The 17423-nt window shown below is 38.1% G+C and overlaps 1 long non-coding RNA gene across 2 annotated transcripts; it reads right to left on the bottom strand.

The window, feature by feature from the left end:
- Positions 1 to 9737: 9737 nt before the first annotated feature.
- LOC126260112 (uncharacterized) lies at positions 9738 to 16802 on the bottom strand. Of its 2 annotated transcripts, none has more exons than XR_007546604.1 (3): positions 16411 to 16802; positions 13218 to 13397; positions 9738 to 9946 (listed from the first exon to the last, which is right to left on the bottom strand). It is a non-coding gene; the product is annotated as an uncharacterized LOC126260112 (long non-coding RNA). The 2 variants fall into 2 exon arrangements; XR_007546605.1 differs by lacking the exon at positions 16411 to 16802 and adding an exon at positions 13659 to 13868.
- Positions 16803 to 17423: the final 621 nt, after the last annotated feature.

The raw sequence follows: 17423 nt of genomic DNA, 5'->3' as shown, positions 1-17423 counted from the left end.
TTGCGACAAGTGGAAAACCGTTTTCGGTGGGACCACTCGTAAAATCGTGCATGGTAGCAGTTGCAGAATTTTGTTTCCAAGGGAGGTGCAGCAATTGAAGGGGTTTGCCTGTCGAAGCAAACAATGTCTCGCCGAATCCTGGACATGGCAGCGGATTTAGAGACACAGCTCAGGAAAAAGGCGGTGAGATTTGTTGCATTTTCGCTAGCACTTGACGAAAGCACCGAAATATCGGACTGTGCTCAGCTTGCAGTCTTTGTGCGTGGTGTCGACATGGAGCTGCAAGTAACTGAAGAACTCTTGGATGTGGTACCACTCGATTACACCGCATCAGGACGTGATATTTTTGAAGCTGTTTGTGAATCAGTGGACAATATGAATTTTCCGTGGGATAAGCTCCATTCTGTAGCGTCAGACGGTGCACCACAAATGACCGGGCGTCACCAAGGTTTTGCTTCTCGTTTAAAAATAAACTCAAGGACGAATTCAGGAAAGACATTTTGACTTTTCATTGTTTTATTCACCAAGAGGCACTGTGTGCTGAAACAGTAGAGCTAGGTCCGTAATGAAAGATGCCGTGAAGTGTGTGAATTTTGTGTGGCATCACGGTATGAATGATCGCCAATTCAAAGGATTCCTGAAAGATGTGGAAGCGGAGTATAGGGATATACCTTACCACAGTACAGTTTGTTGGCTGAGTCGGGGAGAAGTTCTTGATGTTTTCTTTGCCATTCGTGAGAAAATATCCCTTTTTCTCGAAATGAAAGGGGAAGAAATGCGTTGTCTGAAAGATATAAAATGGATATCAGACCTGGCGTTTCAAGCTGACATAACTATGCACCTGAATAATTTTAATCTGTCATTGCAGGGCAAAGGGCAGCTAATCGTTGAATTGCACGACCAGATCAAAGCGTTCATGGAAAGTTATGTTTGAGAGGCATATGAGTAATGGACATTTAACGTTCTTCAATTGTCTTGCTTCTTTAAAACTACCTGAAGGTACTACTTTCAGTGATTACCAAGCAAACTTAAAGCACCTCATCACGTCATTTGAAACACGATTCCGAGACGTCACTAGTTTGGAAATGGAAATGAAGGTGTTCAAGCACTCCTTTTTCCATTTCCCCCGATGACTTGGCATCGTCACTTCAATTGGAGATTATTGATTTGCAAAATTCAACTTTGTTGAAAGAGAGGTACTACAATATGTTGTATTTGTCGCAATGGTATCGTTCATTACAGCAAAAAAACATTTCCCAAGCTTCACAACAATGCCACATGTGCATGTTTGGATCTACGTATTGTTGTGAGCAGCTTTTCTCAGCAATGAAAAGCGTAAAAAGTAAGGAACGATCGTTTCTTCAGGATGCAACAATGAAGGCCATCCTCCGCATTAACGCTGCAAACACTTTGACGCCTGATATTTCCGATCTTGTAATGAAAAGAATATGCCAAGCTACAGAGGCCCAATAAGTTTAGTATGCAATTTCGTATAAAACAATTGTTTCTTATTTATTTCCTGAACATCTTATTTCCTGGTGTAGCATGCCACCGCGTCTTAGCAGCTAGGAGTATGAGGTTGTTGATCTTGTAAGACGCAGCTGGCGCATCAAAACGGTTGCCTTTCCTCCTGCCTCAGCCAGCCGTGCCACGTGCCGGCCCACTTGAATGGTCACAGTGAGCGGCACGGCTCCCTGGAGCAGGGAGCGCTCCGCGGCTCACAAAGGAGCCGACAAGCTGGAACAGCCTGGCCTAATGTCTGTATTTGTGTCTTTGTATTCTATATATGTCAGCTGAAATTTTTCTTCTATATCTAACATGTGGCCATCCCCAAGAGTAACACAGCAGAAATTCTGAATGTGAAAACGAGGATTTTTTGACTCAGACCACCATCTTCTACAGATAAAGACCAGATTACAACCCAATAGAAAAAAGTCAAAACTAAACAAAGTGCTGAGACCAGACCCCGAATACATAAAACTCAACAAGGAAAACATCTTACAGGAAATTAGTCAGACAAACACCACAAACTGGACAGAACTTGGGGACGTCCTCAAATCCACGATGAAACTGGGTCAACCCCCGAGAAGAAGAAAACACACGTGGTGGAATATAATATGTGACCAAGCAATAGAAGAAAGGACCAATGCCTGGAAAAACTTCAATAGTCACAAAACATCAGAAAAATGGCAACAATTTCTAGTAATCCAAAAACAAACATCGAAAACTGTTCGGAGGGAAAAAAGAAATTATGACAAACGGCGACTAGATGAGATAGAACAAGATTTTAAGAAGAACAACACCAGGAATTTTTATAAGACGTATAAAGAACATATTGCAGGATACCAGACACCCAATCTTTGCTTCAAGAAACCGGATGGTTCACTAGAAACTAACACGAAGAATAACTGCCAAATCCTCACAGACTATTTCAACAAACTTCTCAACTGCGAAAGACCTACAGAGGATATTCACTACGAGACGTCTACACCAAATCCTGACGCTAAACCGCCAACCATCAACGAAATAGTAGAAATTATCAAAACACTGAAAAACAATAGAGTCCCAGGAGAAGATGGAATTATTGCAGAACTATGGAAACTAAATGATGAAAGATTAACAGGAAAAATTCACAAAATCATATTAAACATTTGGGAAACAGAACAGATCCCTTCTGAATGGAAATGCGCACTCATCCATCCACTCCACAAAAAAGGGGACAAAACTGAACCAAATAATTGCAGGGGTATCTCACTCGTACCGGGCACATATAAAATCCTATCAAAAGTTCTCATGAATAGATTAGAAGAACAAGCTGACCCACAAATAGGAGAATACCAGGCTGGTTTTCACAAGGGACGATCATGCATAGAGCAGATCTGGAATCTGAAAATGATTCTCCAGATGAGAAACACCCGAAACACAGTGGTTACTCTTGTAGATTTTAAAAAGGCCTACGACTCAATAGACAGAGTAGCACTCTGCAAGACACTGGAAGAATTCAGCATTGACAGAAAGACAAGAGCAATAATTCGGGAAACATTAACTGACACAGTCTCGAAGGTTAAATTTATGGGGGATATCTCGGAACCATTTGAAATCCAAACTGGAGTGCGACAGGGTGACGGACTTTCACCATTACTCTTTAATATCATTCTTGACAAAATTATCAGGACATGGGAAAAAGAAGTCAAAGGAATCCAAATTGGTATTAGAAAAGATAATAGATTCAATGTGAAGTGTTTAGCTTTTGCGGATGACCTTGCAATCCTCACAAATAATACAAAAGAAGCCACTAACGCCATAGAGAAGTTACATGAAATTGCACAAAGAACTGGCCTGCAAATCTCATATGAGAAAACTTAGTACATAGAAATAGTGCCACAAGACAAATTGCCTATTGTGACAACCCATGGGAAAATCGTACAAGTACCACATTTTAAGTACCTGGGAGAAATCATCCAGCCATAAGGGATCAACCTAAAGGCCAATGAGGAAAGAATAAAAAAACTACAGAAAGCATATAAACTCACGTGGAACTATTATAACAAAAAGTCCATATCCATTAACGCAAAATTGAGGCACTACAACACTGTCGTACTTCCGGAGGCACTGTATGCATCTGAAACAACACAGATAGGTGGGCAAACTAAAATCAAAGAAATAGAGAAACAAGAAAGGAAAATTCTCAGGCAAATTTTTGGCCCGGTACAAGAGCAAGGAATCTGGAAGAAGAGACCAACATCAGAATTATATAAATACACAGACAAGATTATGGATACAATAAGGAAAAGAAGAATGCAGTTCTACGGACATATCCACAGGATGAATGAAAACAGAATTTCAAAGCGAATTCTTAAAGTCATCAACTCAGGCAGGGGAAAAACAAAATGGATAAAAGAAGTTGAAGAGGACCTCAGACAAGCACACATAACAAACAGTAAACGATGCAGAAAATAGAACTGAATTCAGGAACATCATCAAAAAACATAAATTTGACACCATAACACAGAAGAGACCAGGATGCAAATGGACAGCGGAGCGAAAGAAACAACACAGTGAACACATGAAGAAAATTTGGGCTAAAAAAAAACATAAACAATCATCATAAAGGAATTCAAGTTCAAACGCTCTCTTAAATGGGAATAATCGAAAATAATAATAAGTAAAACACCACATTATTCAACAGTAGTGATCCATTATAGTCAACATACCATTTGGGGGTGATATAATCCTATGAACTCACAGTTATACATGTCACCATATGACTTTACTAGAGTACAGGTGGAAAGAAACTGAGATGGTTTACCACAAATATAGCGGCCTCAGTTTGTGTCATGTAGTGTAAGTTATATTCTTTGTATTACAAACTAACTAAATAGTTTAAATCTCTCTTGTTTTTAATGAATTCAGGAAATCTAGTTGTGTATCACATTTAAAAATACATCAACAAATGCTAACTTACAAAGTGTTTGTTCTCATATTAGTGGTGAAATGATTCCCCAAATCTTATCAAAAAGGTCATAATAGGATCATACAAATGTCCTATACAGAATTGTTACTCACAATAAAAATATTTTTTTTTTAGATCCTCTTGATAAAATATAGTTACATACCCATTTGAAAACTGTCAAGAAGTTAAAATCTAGCATAGTCACTCATACCCATAATGGATAAGTGATCCAGTAAATAATTAATACAAAAGAAATATAAAACTTCATAGAGATTGTTTTTATGAAGACCTATTAATATCACAGTAAAATACTCAATATCAACACGACAAGGCTAATTTAACCGTGTACAATTACTAAAAACATACTAACGTCTTCTACTGATAATGTGCTTCACACAAAGAATGATATAAAAAACTGCCCTAAGGCTATTAGTTGAATAGTGTTTTATTTGTTTGTTGGTAAAACAGATGTAGCAAGTGATAGTACCAACAAAATGGAAGATAAATTGATCCACTGATAAAAGTAACTTATGTTTCACATACTATCACACCTACTGTTGCCAAATTAAAGGCAGACCAAAATTTCAAATCATTTTCCTCCTCGGTCGCCCTGAAGCAGGAGACTGTCAGAGAGTTCCAAAAGGTGGCTGCTCTTAACCAACACCTGCTCAGTGAGCAGTCAAATGCCATATGACCTCTTGTGGCAGTATATCTCCATCTCCCCCAGGAGATCAATGAATCTTGTTCAACAACCTGACACCTGCAGGATGGAATGTCCAGACTGTAATGCGTGTTACATGGGACAGACAGGTAGAACACTTGAGATCAGATTTGGTGAGCATGCAGCTTTGGATACATGGGATATAATTGAAAGATCCAATTTTGCTTCTCACCTGGCTGAGAGTGGGCACATCTTCCCCTCTTTGAGGTCAGCTGTCATGTTGTTGCACAAGGCTGAGAAGGGCAGATTCATGGACCTCTTAGAGGAGGTGGAGATATACTGCCATCTGAGGTCATCTGGCATTTGCCTGCTTAATGAGTGGTTGCTGGTGAAGAACAGCCAGTTTTGGGAGCTCTTTGACAGTCTATTGCTTTGGGGCAGGAGATGTTATGACCCTGGAGGGAACTAATATGAAATTTTTGCCTACCTTTATCATCATAACACAAGGTATTTGAGAACATAAGTGACGAGGGTGGTTTGAAACGTTCTCAGAATCAGCATGAGAGGTCAGTGCTAGCACAATGAATCATTCACGTGATATTCATTGGATGTTTCCTGTAAACACATGCCACGTCAATGCTCTTGGAAGAGAGCTGTGGTGGTGACATGGCTCTGTTGTTGTTCCCGCATAGTGATTTGCGAAGATGGAAAAATCTGAGATTCGAGCAGTACTTCGTAAAGAAAGGTATGAAAGCAAAGGACATTTCAAGCCGATTTCCAGAATACACTGGAGGACTCTGCTCCTTCATATTCAACTGTTGCCAAGTGGACAAATGAATTTAAATTTGGTCGGGAGAGCTTAGATGATGATCCGGGCATTGGTCAGCCAAGATGTGTCACTACTCCAGAAATCATTACAAAAGTGCACAAAATGGTCATGGAGGACCGCGATTGAAAGTGCGTGAAATTGCTCACACTTCCCAGATGTCATCTGAAAGGGTATATCACATAACTGAAGAACTGTAAATAAAAAAAAATCATCTGCAAGATAGGTGCCGTGGCTCTTGACACTGGATCAAAAATGCATGAGAATGGACATATCGGATCAATAATTTGGCCTGTTTTAGGAGAAACAAACAAGATTTTCTGTTCCAGTTTGTGACCACAGATGAAACTTGGGTGCACTACTATGCCCCAGAGACAAAACAACAGTCAAAGCAGTGGAAACATGCTTATTCTCCACCACCAAAGAAAGCCAAGACAATTCCTTTGGAGGGAAATGTCATGGCATCAGTTTTCTGGGATGTGAAGGGGATTCTGTTTATAGATTATCTCCCCACTGGGCAAACAATCACTGGAGAATACTATGCTAACCTCCTGGACAAATTGCAACAAAAGATATGTGAAAAAAGGCCAGGTTTAGCAAGGAAGAAAGTCATCTTCCATCAAGACAATGCGCACATGCACACACGTGATGTTGCCATGGCAAAATTACACGAATTAAGGTATGAATTGAGGCCACTCCCACCTTATTCACCTGATATGGCTCTGTTAGACTTCCATCTCTCCCCAAAACTGAAAATTTTTCTTCGTGGACGAAAAACAGATAGCCGGAGTTGACAACTATTTTGCAGGCCTCAAGGAAACTCATTTTCAAGATGGGATCAAGGCACTGGAATATTGTTGGACCAAGTGCATTAATCTACAAGGAGACTACATTGAAAAATAAAAAATGTTTCAGTGATGTAAGTACTTTTTTCTAATCCGTTCCGAGAACTTTTCAAACCACCCTCATATTATACAGGTGGATCTATTTGTTATCCATTTTGTTGTTACTGTCCAAGGCTACATCAGTTTTACCATGAAACAAATAGAATGCTATTCAACTAATAGCCTTAGAGGATAGGTATACAGCAATTTGTTATACCGTTCTTTGTAAACAGTGTATGACAACTGGACCTACACCATATATTACATAAGAAATTTATGTGAATAGAGGACATCAATACATTTTTATTAATTGTACCTGGTTAAATTAGCTTGTTCATGTCGATCTTCAGTATTTTACTATGAAGTTAACAGATCTTCATAAAACAGTATGTATGATTTTCATATCTTTTCTGCAGGGTGTTCGGAAACTTCAGTTACAACCTTCTAGGACTTGTAAAAGGTAGTGGGTACATAAAATTTTGAATAGAAACCCATCTCCGGAAATGTACTGCTTCCATGCTACAACCATTTGAGAACATATTGACAATGTGACCACTTTTACAAGTGATTTATTAAGGAATACCCATTACATCACTTGTTTTACAATTCCACTCATTAATAACCAAAGAACTTGCTTGTGTACCTGTTGACGGGTTCTCTACAGTACAGCCTCTTCCAATTTGCGTGTTCGGCATCTCCTGGGAGCATCAAGTCATGCCTGCTGAGGACAAAAAGGGTATTTCGATGGAGTCACATGTTGTGAATAAAGATATTGACAAAGGCAATGAGCAGCTCCATCATTACTGTGAGCTTTGCCGTACTGAAGGATCATGTCAAGGATCATGTCAGTGTATTCTGCAAATGTGTACTCAACCAACTTGCTCCAACTCTCAAAGACATGTGAATGAGGCTCAAACAAGGCTGCAGAGAGAGGACAGAAACCAAATGACATCAGACAATCTGACATAAGAACCCCTTACCACAACTACCATGTTGCCTACCTACCTAGCAAACATGTTGTTCCAATTCAAAGTATTGTTTACTCAGCCACTTCTTCAAGTCCTAGAAATTTGTTATGAGAATTTGCAAACATGCTGAATTAATTATTTAGTAAATCACTTAACCACTATGGTACAGGTGACTATGGTGATTTTAGTTTCTTGACAATTCTTAGATTGGTATACAACTATATTTTATTAAGATGGTCTTCATTTTTTTATTTATATAATGACACAACAATTCTTTATAGGACAGTTGTATGAGCCTATTAATGATCTTTTTTATAAGAGCTGGGGGATTGCTACACCATTCATATATGAACAAAAACATTGTAAGTTGGTATTTCTTGATGTATTTTAAAGGTTATATGCAACTATAATTATTAATTTCACTTTATTAAAACAAAGTGTTTTGAACTACTACATTTGAAAGAAACAAGGTCAGTTAGCTCATAATATAGAGGGTTTAAGTTATATTACATGTCACAAACTGAGGCTGCTGTACTTTGTGTAAACATCCATCCTTTGTCCATACACCAGTAAAATCATAGGGTGACACATACTGCTGCAAGTTTATTGGATTGTAACTCACTCAAATGGTGTGTTGACTATAATGAGTCATTGTTATTGGATAACATGATGTTTTACTTATTGTTTTAGATAAATCACAACTGATTCTGTAATTTTCTTATATTTCAGCAATGAAGTTGGTTGTTTATAGCTGAAAAATCTGGATATGCAAGAATAATAAAAAAACTAATGGGATTGTGACTGACTGTTGTGTTCCTATCCTTCCTTATATCACTTTCTTCATGTAGAGTGGCTGTTATTTCATTACCTATGGTACATTTCAAGGACTAGAGTTCTGAGTTCCTAAAAGTGGAGCTTTTTTGCAAGATTGAAGCAACCATCATCTGCAACTCAACATTACCATGTTTGCTGGAGATATTCTCAATCTTTGTCTCCTTTACAATTATCTGTGATCTATGGCTGTTCATTCTGAGATGGTTCCTTTCAAAAGGACATGGCTTTCCCCATTCCAACTAGTGCTCTACATCTAAAGACCTGATTGTCAACAGGCTGTTAAACACTGATCTTCCTTCTTTTCATTGAGGCTGTTCACTTAAATTGAATCTTTTAATTAACTTTCCGATGTGATAGTCTGCCTGAGGGTTCATCAAACCAGAAACAAATGTATGCACAACCCTGAAAACACAGCTTTTGTCACCCTGAAAGATGTGAGAGGCCACAGTAAACTCAACATGAATTTATAAAACCAAGAGTAATACTTGGTGTTACACAGAATGTTGAAATTAACACCCTGATTCATGTCAATGATAATCTGAATGAGCCACTCAAGTAATGGTATGAAACACAGTCCCTAAACTCACAGACTCATCTCTTGTTGGCCTGAACTACACCCACCGTTGATTAAACCTGGCATTGTTCCCTCAATGTACACCATACCTTGCATAATTAAAAACAGAAAGAGAAAGGGGGCGGGGTCCAGAGGGTGACAGACAGACAGACAGACAGAGAGACAGAGAGAGAGAGAGAGAGAGAGAGAGAGAGAGAGAGAGAGAGTCCTATAATTGCCAGTATAAGTTTATTAGCAGTAGTCACAATAGAACACCCAAATGGAAAAATATCGTAAGTCCATGAACAAAATATCTGAGGAGAAACAAAAAACATTATAACTGGAGATGGTTTTGTTGTATCAATGTAATTTTTAGCCATCACTTACGAATTGCTCACTTTTATATTTCTTGCGGGCTTCAGACAGTTGGAGTGCATACTTTAAGAGAAAATGATTAATACATAGTCACATGGACTTGGGATGTTTTTTAATGCATGGTAAAAAATAGACATTGGTGAAAGAAAGAAATATTATTTTTAATTATATTTTTTGACATCATAACATGGTTTATAGCACTGAATATATGAATAAAACATCATAATCTTTGGAAATAAAAAATATAATGTATACAATTGTTTTTTCTACGATGAAAAAGAACTTATTTTTCTTTCACTTTGTTGTTCCTCCTCCTTCTTCTTCTTCTTCTTCTTCTCCTTCTCCTTCTTCTCCTCCCAATCCCATCACTGTTACTTCGGGTTTGGAATATTCTGTGAGGGATGAATAAAAGGTTGCAACCGCTGATGATAAGTACATGATAAGTACTATACCACACATTTCAGATTTTTCAGCTTTTCTGATTTTATGGGCAGTGCATTGGTGTACGAGGGGGGACCCAAAAGTAACCGGAATCGAAATGCTACACATTGCAGGTTGCGCTGCCAGAGGGTTGTAGTAGGAGCTCTGCTGAGTCATTCTGCCACGTGGCATCACCCAACAGTGAGAAGTGTGGTTTCTTTGGCAATTCTTTGAGTGTGCGTACAGTGCAGACGTGACATGAGGAAACAGTTAGTTCTTACGAACAATGTGCGGCAGTGAAGTTTTGTTTCTTGCTCGGCAGGAACGCAGCAGAATCTGTTGTGATGATTCAGACAGCCTACAAAGACCAGGCTCTTAGTAAAACACAAATGTATGAATGGTTTTCTCAGTTTAAAAAGGGAGAAATGGTGGTTGAAGATCAGCCCTGTTCCGGTCGACCTTCAACTGCTCTAAGCAAAGACAACATCGACAAAATCCATGATTTCATCAGTGAAGATCAATGCAGGACAATCGACCAACTCGAGAACCTGTCCGGGTGGTCCTGGAGCTCAATTCAGCGCAGCTTGACCATCGATTTGGGGACACAAAGAGTGGCAGCAAAACTCGTGCTGAAGCTTCTTACCGGAGATCAAAGGGATCGTCATGTTCAAGCCTGTCTCGAAAAGAAGGACGCATTCAAAGATGATCCACATTTTTTCAACAAAATCATTACAGGTGATGTGTCATGGTGCTATGGGTACGATCCAGAAAGTAAACAACAGTCATCACAATGGAAGTCACCTGGTTCACCTCGAGCAAAAAAAGCTTGACAAGTGAAATCAAATGTGAAAACGATGTTGATCTGTATTTTTTTGACATCAAAGGGACCGTACAATCTGAATTTTTCTCTGAAAACCAGACAGTAAACCAACAATTCTATTTGGAGGTTATGAAACGGCTTTGCAGAAGTTTGTCGCGAAAACGTCCGGCTTTGTGGGATTCTGGTGTGTGGTCCCTGCATCATGACAACACTCCTGCACTCACGGCTCTCAGCGCTCGCCAGTTTTTGGCCTCAATTAAGACTACTACCTTGACCCATGCGCCCTATTCGCCGGATTTAGTACCCTCAGACTTCCTCCTATTCCCGAGGATGAAAAGAGACTTGAGAGGGAAGCGTTTTGCGGATGTGGAAGACTTAAACCGCAATGTCATTAAGTGCTAGCAGGTATCAAAGAGGACGAATTTAAGAGGTGCTTCGAACACTGGAATGAACGTTTGGACAAGTGTATTAATGCTAATGGAGAGTACTTCAAAGGATATTAAGGTTGTATTTGAAAACAATAAAGTTTCTAGAAAGAAATTCCAGTTATTGTTGGGTCCCCCCTCGTACAATGGTAAAGTGCCGAAATTGAAATACTGGGAAGGATCTTCCATCAAGGAATATATTATGAAGTCTGTTCCTCCCATTGTTTCTGCAATTGCAACTTTTCCTGGATATTTGTTTGTGTATTTCAATATTTTATACTATGAAACAAAATTTCTGACTTCTGCTTCTTACTGATGTTTTGTAATACTGACTTAAATGTTGTGAATATAACAGAGGGAAACATTCCACGTGGAAAAAATATATCTAAAAAGAAAGATGATGAGACTTACCAAACAAAAGCGCTGGCAGGTCGATAGACACACAAACAAACACAAATATACACACAAAATTCAAGCTTTCGCAACAAACTGTTGCCTCATCAGGAAAGAGGGAAGGAGAGGGAAAGACGAAAGGATGTGGGTTTTAAGGGAGAGGGTAAGGAGTCATTCCAATCCCGGGAGCGGAAAGACTTACCTTAGGGGGAAAAAAGGACAGGTATACACTCGCACACACACACATATCCATCCACACATACAGACACAAGCAGACAACTGCTTGTGTCTGTATGTGTGGATGGATATGTGTGTGTGTGCGAGTGTATACCTGTCCTTTTTTCCCCCTAAGGTAAGTCTTTCCGCTCCCGGGATTGGAATGACTCCTTACCCTCTCCCTTAAAACCCACATCCTTTCGTCTTTCCCTCTCCTTCCCTCTTTCCTGATGAGGCAACAGTTTGTTGCGAAAGCTTGAATTTTGTGTGTATATTTGTGTTTGTTTGTGTGTCTATCGACCTGCCAGCGCTTTTGTTTGGTAAGTCTCATCATCTTTCTTTTTAGATATGACTTAAATGTTGTTTGTATTCCTGGAAATGACAACCTGTCAGCCATACCACATTGAAATTTACCTCATTCTTGACAATATGTTCCCAATCTCTAAGAGTTTCTACCTTTTCTTTCTTTCTTTTAACTGTTTCTACTTTTGCAAAGGTGGTGTCACATAGAAGAAAGCTATGGCCTTTCATGGGAAATTAATGACTGATATGTACTTGAATCTTCCAGAAACAACTGGAATTGTTAGAAAATGAACCCTTGTCATAATTTTGTTCTGGTCAATGCAGCCATTGCAGTACAAGTAAAGTGTGTCAATTTGTGGCGATAATGTATTTCTAATGTACCTATTTAGGCATGAAATAATTTAACTAACACCCTTATGACCCTGTGTTTTGTCTCACATAAACATTATATTTTTTATTCTTTTCCCACCGTGAATACAAAAAACTTGAATTTCCAAAGCCGGTGAAGGCAGAATATTTCGTCTATGGGGAGTAAAGGGTATGGCGGATTCTGTTGGAAGTCAAAACACAGAATATCCACATTATCCTTTTCCCTGGAAAGATTTGTGCTTTTTCTTGCTGTCGCAGAAACCAGGTGCTTTCATTTGTGACTGTCAATTTTAGTGTCATCTGCCTCTTTAATCCCTAATTTGTGCAAAATTTCAACTTGTTCTCTAACTTGGCATCTAAATTACATATGTCTGTAGCAGGACAACCAACCCCCTAATTGAAATTTGTGTGTTAGTATTTATGAAACCTCCACTATGCATTGACTTCTTTGGGTGAAATAGCACTTTTTATTTTTAAGTAATTTTCCGGCTCATGTTTTGGCAAATAGAGTGTAAATTTTCATAATACTCAGATCTGATGACAAATATTACTTCTTACTTTTATTCCCCCCATAGTGGCTCACTTTATAAGGAAAAGATCGGATGCATTCATCACTGTGTGAGAGCTGATAAAGGAAAAAAATTCTACATGCAGACCTCCACTAACTTTATGATGAAATCATGAAAATTAATAATCCAAAGAAAACAGACATATTACCTTACTTATGGTTTCCAAAGATTTTCTATCAGGTCTGTCGGTATGTACACCTCTTTTATCAGTTGGAGATTCCCCCATTGCAGTTAGTATTGTTAGGCTTTTCAAACTCCCTTATCTGATGTCACAAAGACTGCCAAATGCCATGCGGCACAGAAGATGACTATTTGTTACAATGGTTACCTAAAAGAATATATAATACTGTATGCCTAATAACGATTAATTTTACAGAAAAAAATCTGGCTAAGAATATGAGAGAGAGAGAGAGAGAGAGAGAGAGAGAGAGAGAGAGAGAGAGAGAGAGAGAGAACACAGAAAGGCAAAAAGGGGAAGAGAGAGAGAAATTATTACGAGTATTTTAGATAACAGTTCAGAAATTCAGAAACTGAGAACCATGTTTGATCATGGACATAGATATAAAAAAAGCAATAACATTTTACTTACATTATATTTCATTGTAAAGGTTTTCTGGGAACATTTGTCCATGCGGAGTCTTTGACGAAAAACAACCTTAGGAGACATCAGACCACAGACATGAAAATCTTGTATATTCTTCTCCCGCAACACGTTTTCGTTTCGCTACATTTTTTCCCCCCCAATTGTCAGGCATTTTATGTTTTTTACCACAAACATCTGAATTGCCATCACTTGAAACCACCTCCATATTAGAACAGAAAAAAAATACCAACTTTCACAAATGATGCGTCCACTACACAGGCTTCATGGAAACTGAGTGGGTAATAAAATATATAAAATATCATCAACTCAGTATGTAGTAAGCCCGTTCATTGTTGAAAAAAATACTTTTTATCAATTGTTGCAGCTGCCATGAGGTACTGAAAACTGCATGTGGCTTCCAAGATGTTACTGAATGGAAAAACTGTCCAAGTCCGTGGATTTGGGATGTTATTTCATTCATTTGAAAATGTATTGTGCCATTTTAAGGGGAATGAGCTGGACTTGGAAAATTCTTCTTGGCAGGGATGTAGCTCTAGACATGTACATTCACTTTAAAATAAAAGTGAAAATTGACCAAAGGTGGACTTGGATGATTTTCCATTCTAGTCTTCAATTGGTTGTTGTATCCCATACAGAAATTGCCTGCAGTGGCTGCTTCTGCCTATTAATGTAGACCGATAACATAGAAATTGAATCATTCCACAGCCCTGAAGACACCCGTTCATGATTGGATTATCATAACACAATATGTTAATGAATTAATGAAAAACTCTGTTATCCAACAGAAAATGAAATTTGTTTTTTACATCATTACTCCCAATTTTTTTAGTTAGGTCCTATTTATTTGTTTTCACTAACTGAAATTGATGAAGATAAGACAGCCAGGATAGTTTCATGGGGAGGTGTGTAATTAGGCTTCTGCTGAGGCTGCCATTGCAGCATTGTTAAAGATACTTGAAACCAACTCATCTTCAGTAAATATGATACCGAGTGCAAAAACAAATGTCAAACAAAACAATACACTATATGTAAGTCCACTACTAGTGACTTCCCAAAAAACGCTGTTGCCGCATTCATAGAAAATAACTTTGTTCAGAACTATTGTTTATGAAAATATTTGTCTGCGATGTAGCATTGTAAATGGAGGATAAAACAAAAAAGTCAAGAAGAGAAAGTAAGTTTTTAAAATGAGGTGCTACAGAAGAATACTGAACATCAAATTGGTAGATTTGATAATTAATGAAGAGGTACCAAATCAAACTGAGGAGAAAAGTAATTTTGCCATAATTTGACTAAAAGAAGGAACAGTTAACTTGGTTTTGGAGGAAAATAGTGGTCTGAAAACAGTAGAGGGTGACCAAGACTGACTGCAGTACTTAGTTTCAAACAGTTGTAGTCTCTAGTAGTTATGCAGGGGTGAAGAGACCTGCACAGCATAGACTTGAGTAGTCTTGATTAGTAAGCTGCAGAAACCCAGTACGTGTACTGAAGACGACGATGACGATAACGACAGCACTATGCAAAGAAGTGAAAGTTTGTCAAACCAAATATATATGAATTTAACATTAAGAAACAATGGAGAATCATTAAGTCTATAAGGGAAGAAGCAAGCATGGAACAGTAGATAAAGAAGTCTACAGTTTAAGGAATAAATATTAATAAAAATTTTAACTGCAAATTTTCTTTTCACATTCCTATCTCTTGTAGGCCCACTAAAAAAAATAAATAAATAAAATAAAATAAAAAAAAATCGATAGAGAGGAGGAGGAACTGCAGGCTACCTAAGCAGCTGAGTTACAATGTAATACTAGCAACAAACAGTCATTCACTGCCGAGTTATGTGCACCACTCTGATAAAGGATGATCTACTACCAAGACAATCAAAGTGACACTGAAAATTTGTAGATTAACTCATACGGTATGTATAAGCAGCTGTCCACATATTTATGATTTCAACATGTTGTTACACAGATGTGAAAATGTTTGTCTCTGAATGAAATTAATTATCTGTGATGAAATAAACTGCTCATGCAATGAGGTACATAATCCTTTTTCGTCCATTCCACAATACCCAAGTGCTACGATAAACTGAACAATTTGTTGAAGACTGCTCCACTGCAGAGATGTGAAAAGAATGATGGTGTATCAACCATCTCATCATCTGACACGCCACGATGTCATCAGGTAGAACTGTGGTGAAATTTGGTGCCAATGTGACATCATTAACCGACCTTAACCTCACAATAAATTGGAGAATTTGCTGAAGACTGAGGACTAGGTATCCAATGTACCATACAATTAATATAAAAATGCAGAAATAAATCAATTCCTTTATCAGTAATGTCATACTTATTAGTGATAGAAACTTTGTACAATAGTGCTAAAATAGTAAAAGCAATACCCCACCCTCATCTGGCGAAGAGATTAATGAAATGACAAAGAAATATGGGCTCTGATGGGGTTTTAAAAATGAACGTCACCTCAATAGCAACAAAATGTAATTTGTGTATAATATTCCCTGAAAAATATAGGATTCACATACACACGTTCATAAATGCCATACTGTCTGGCAAAATACAAAACCATTTTCGTTTCTTTATTATTGTCAAATATCTACCTAAAAATTAATCTAACCAATCATTGAACTACAAGCGACACAGTATTCTACAAAAGCTTTACAGTCAAAGCATATCGAAATTTCAGGCCTATAAAATTCTTCACAAGGTGAAAATTCTACCCGAATAACGCAGAAATGCATGTTCATCCTTTATTACACAGTGGTGTTTCTTGTTGTTGGGTACATTACATTCACAGCATTCATGTAAACACATTTCATGGCGGACGAATACTAAGATCATGCTATCAGCTGGCTCAGTTCGAGAATTCAATGACGTCATTATAACCTTGACTGCTACTAAGCAAGCTGGTACACGGAAGTTGACGTCCGAATATTTTTCATTTTTTTAGTGGCTTCTAAACAATAGTTTCTTGTGACAGTTTGTAAACGATTATATCAGTGCCTCAGAATACATTGTACGTCAGATTTTCGACAAATCATCAAAGTTTAGTGTTAAATACGTACAGCACAAACTGTTGTTTCCATAACCTTAACGATGTTTTAGGCTCTAACATGATGCTTGGGGTGGAAGAACTACCACAGATGAGAAGTCTTTCTCCAGGGTTGCCATCCCCTACACCGAAGACAGACACATCAAAGGTAAGAAATTATCTTCATACATTTTTGCTCAGAAAATGTTTTGTGTCGATATGGCAACTACGCGGCAACCATATATTTCGAAACAAAATTCGAATAACACGATTATTTAAGCTCTTTGTATGAAGTTGTCTTGGAAACTTCATAGCAATGTGCAAGCTTAGTTGTGCCAATACTAATACAATTACACCTTAAGGGTGCGTAATTCCACAGAAATAAACAAAATACGCACGGTGTTTCGATGTCGTCATACTCCCGTGATGCTCGGCGTTCCACGTGATCACAATGCCTAACCTGCTGCTGACTCACATCAGCAGACGACTCCGTAGTGGTAGTGTTTAAGTTGCGGAGAAATGTTGACATTGCGTGTGCGTGAATAAACATTGTTTATTTGTTGTAAACAAACGTGATAGTATTGATGTGGTGGTCGTTGCTATTGTGTTTCACGTATTTCTGGAAGAGTTTTATGCTTACAATGATATAGTAAAATAAAAGCCGGTTTGACAGTTCGCAGAAGTAATTGTTGTGTGTGTAAC

This window comes from Schistocerca nitens, chromosome 5 (genome assembly GCF_023898315.1).
Source record: "Schistocerca nitens isolate TAMUIC-IGC-003100 chromosome 5, iqSchNite1.1, whole genome shotgun sequence".
Taxonomy (NCBI): Eukaryota; Metazoa; Arthropoda; class Insecta; order Orthoptera; family Acrididae; genus Schistocerca; species Schistocerca nitens.
Note: the sequence above shows the minus strand (reverse complement) of the source record. Positions and strands in the feature narration are given on the sequence as shown.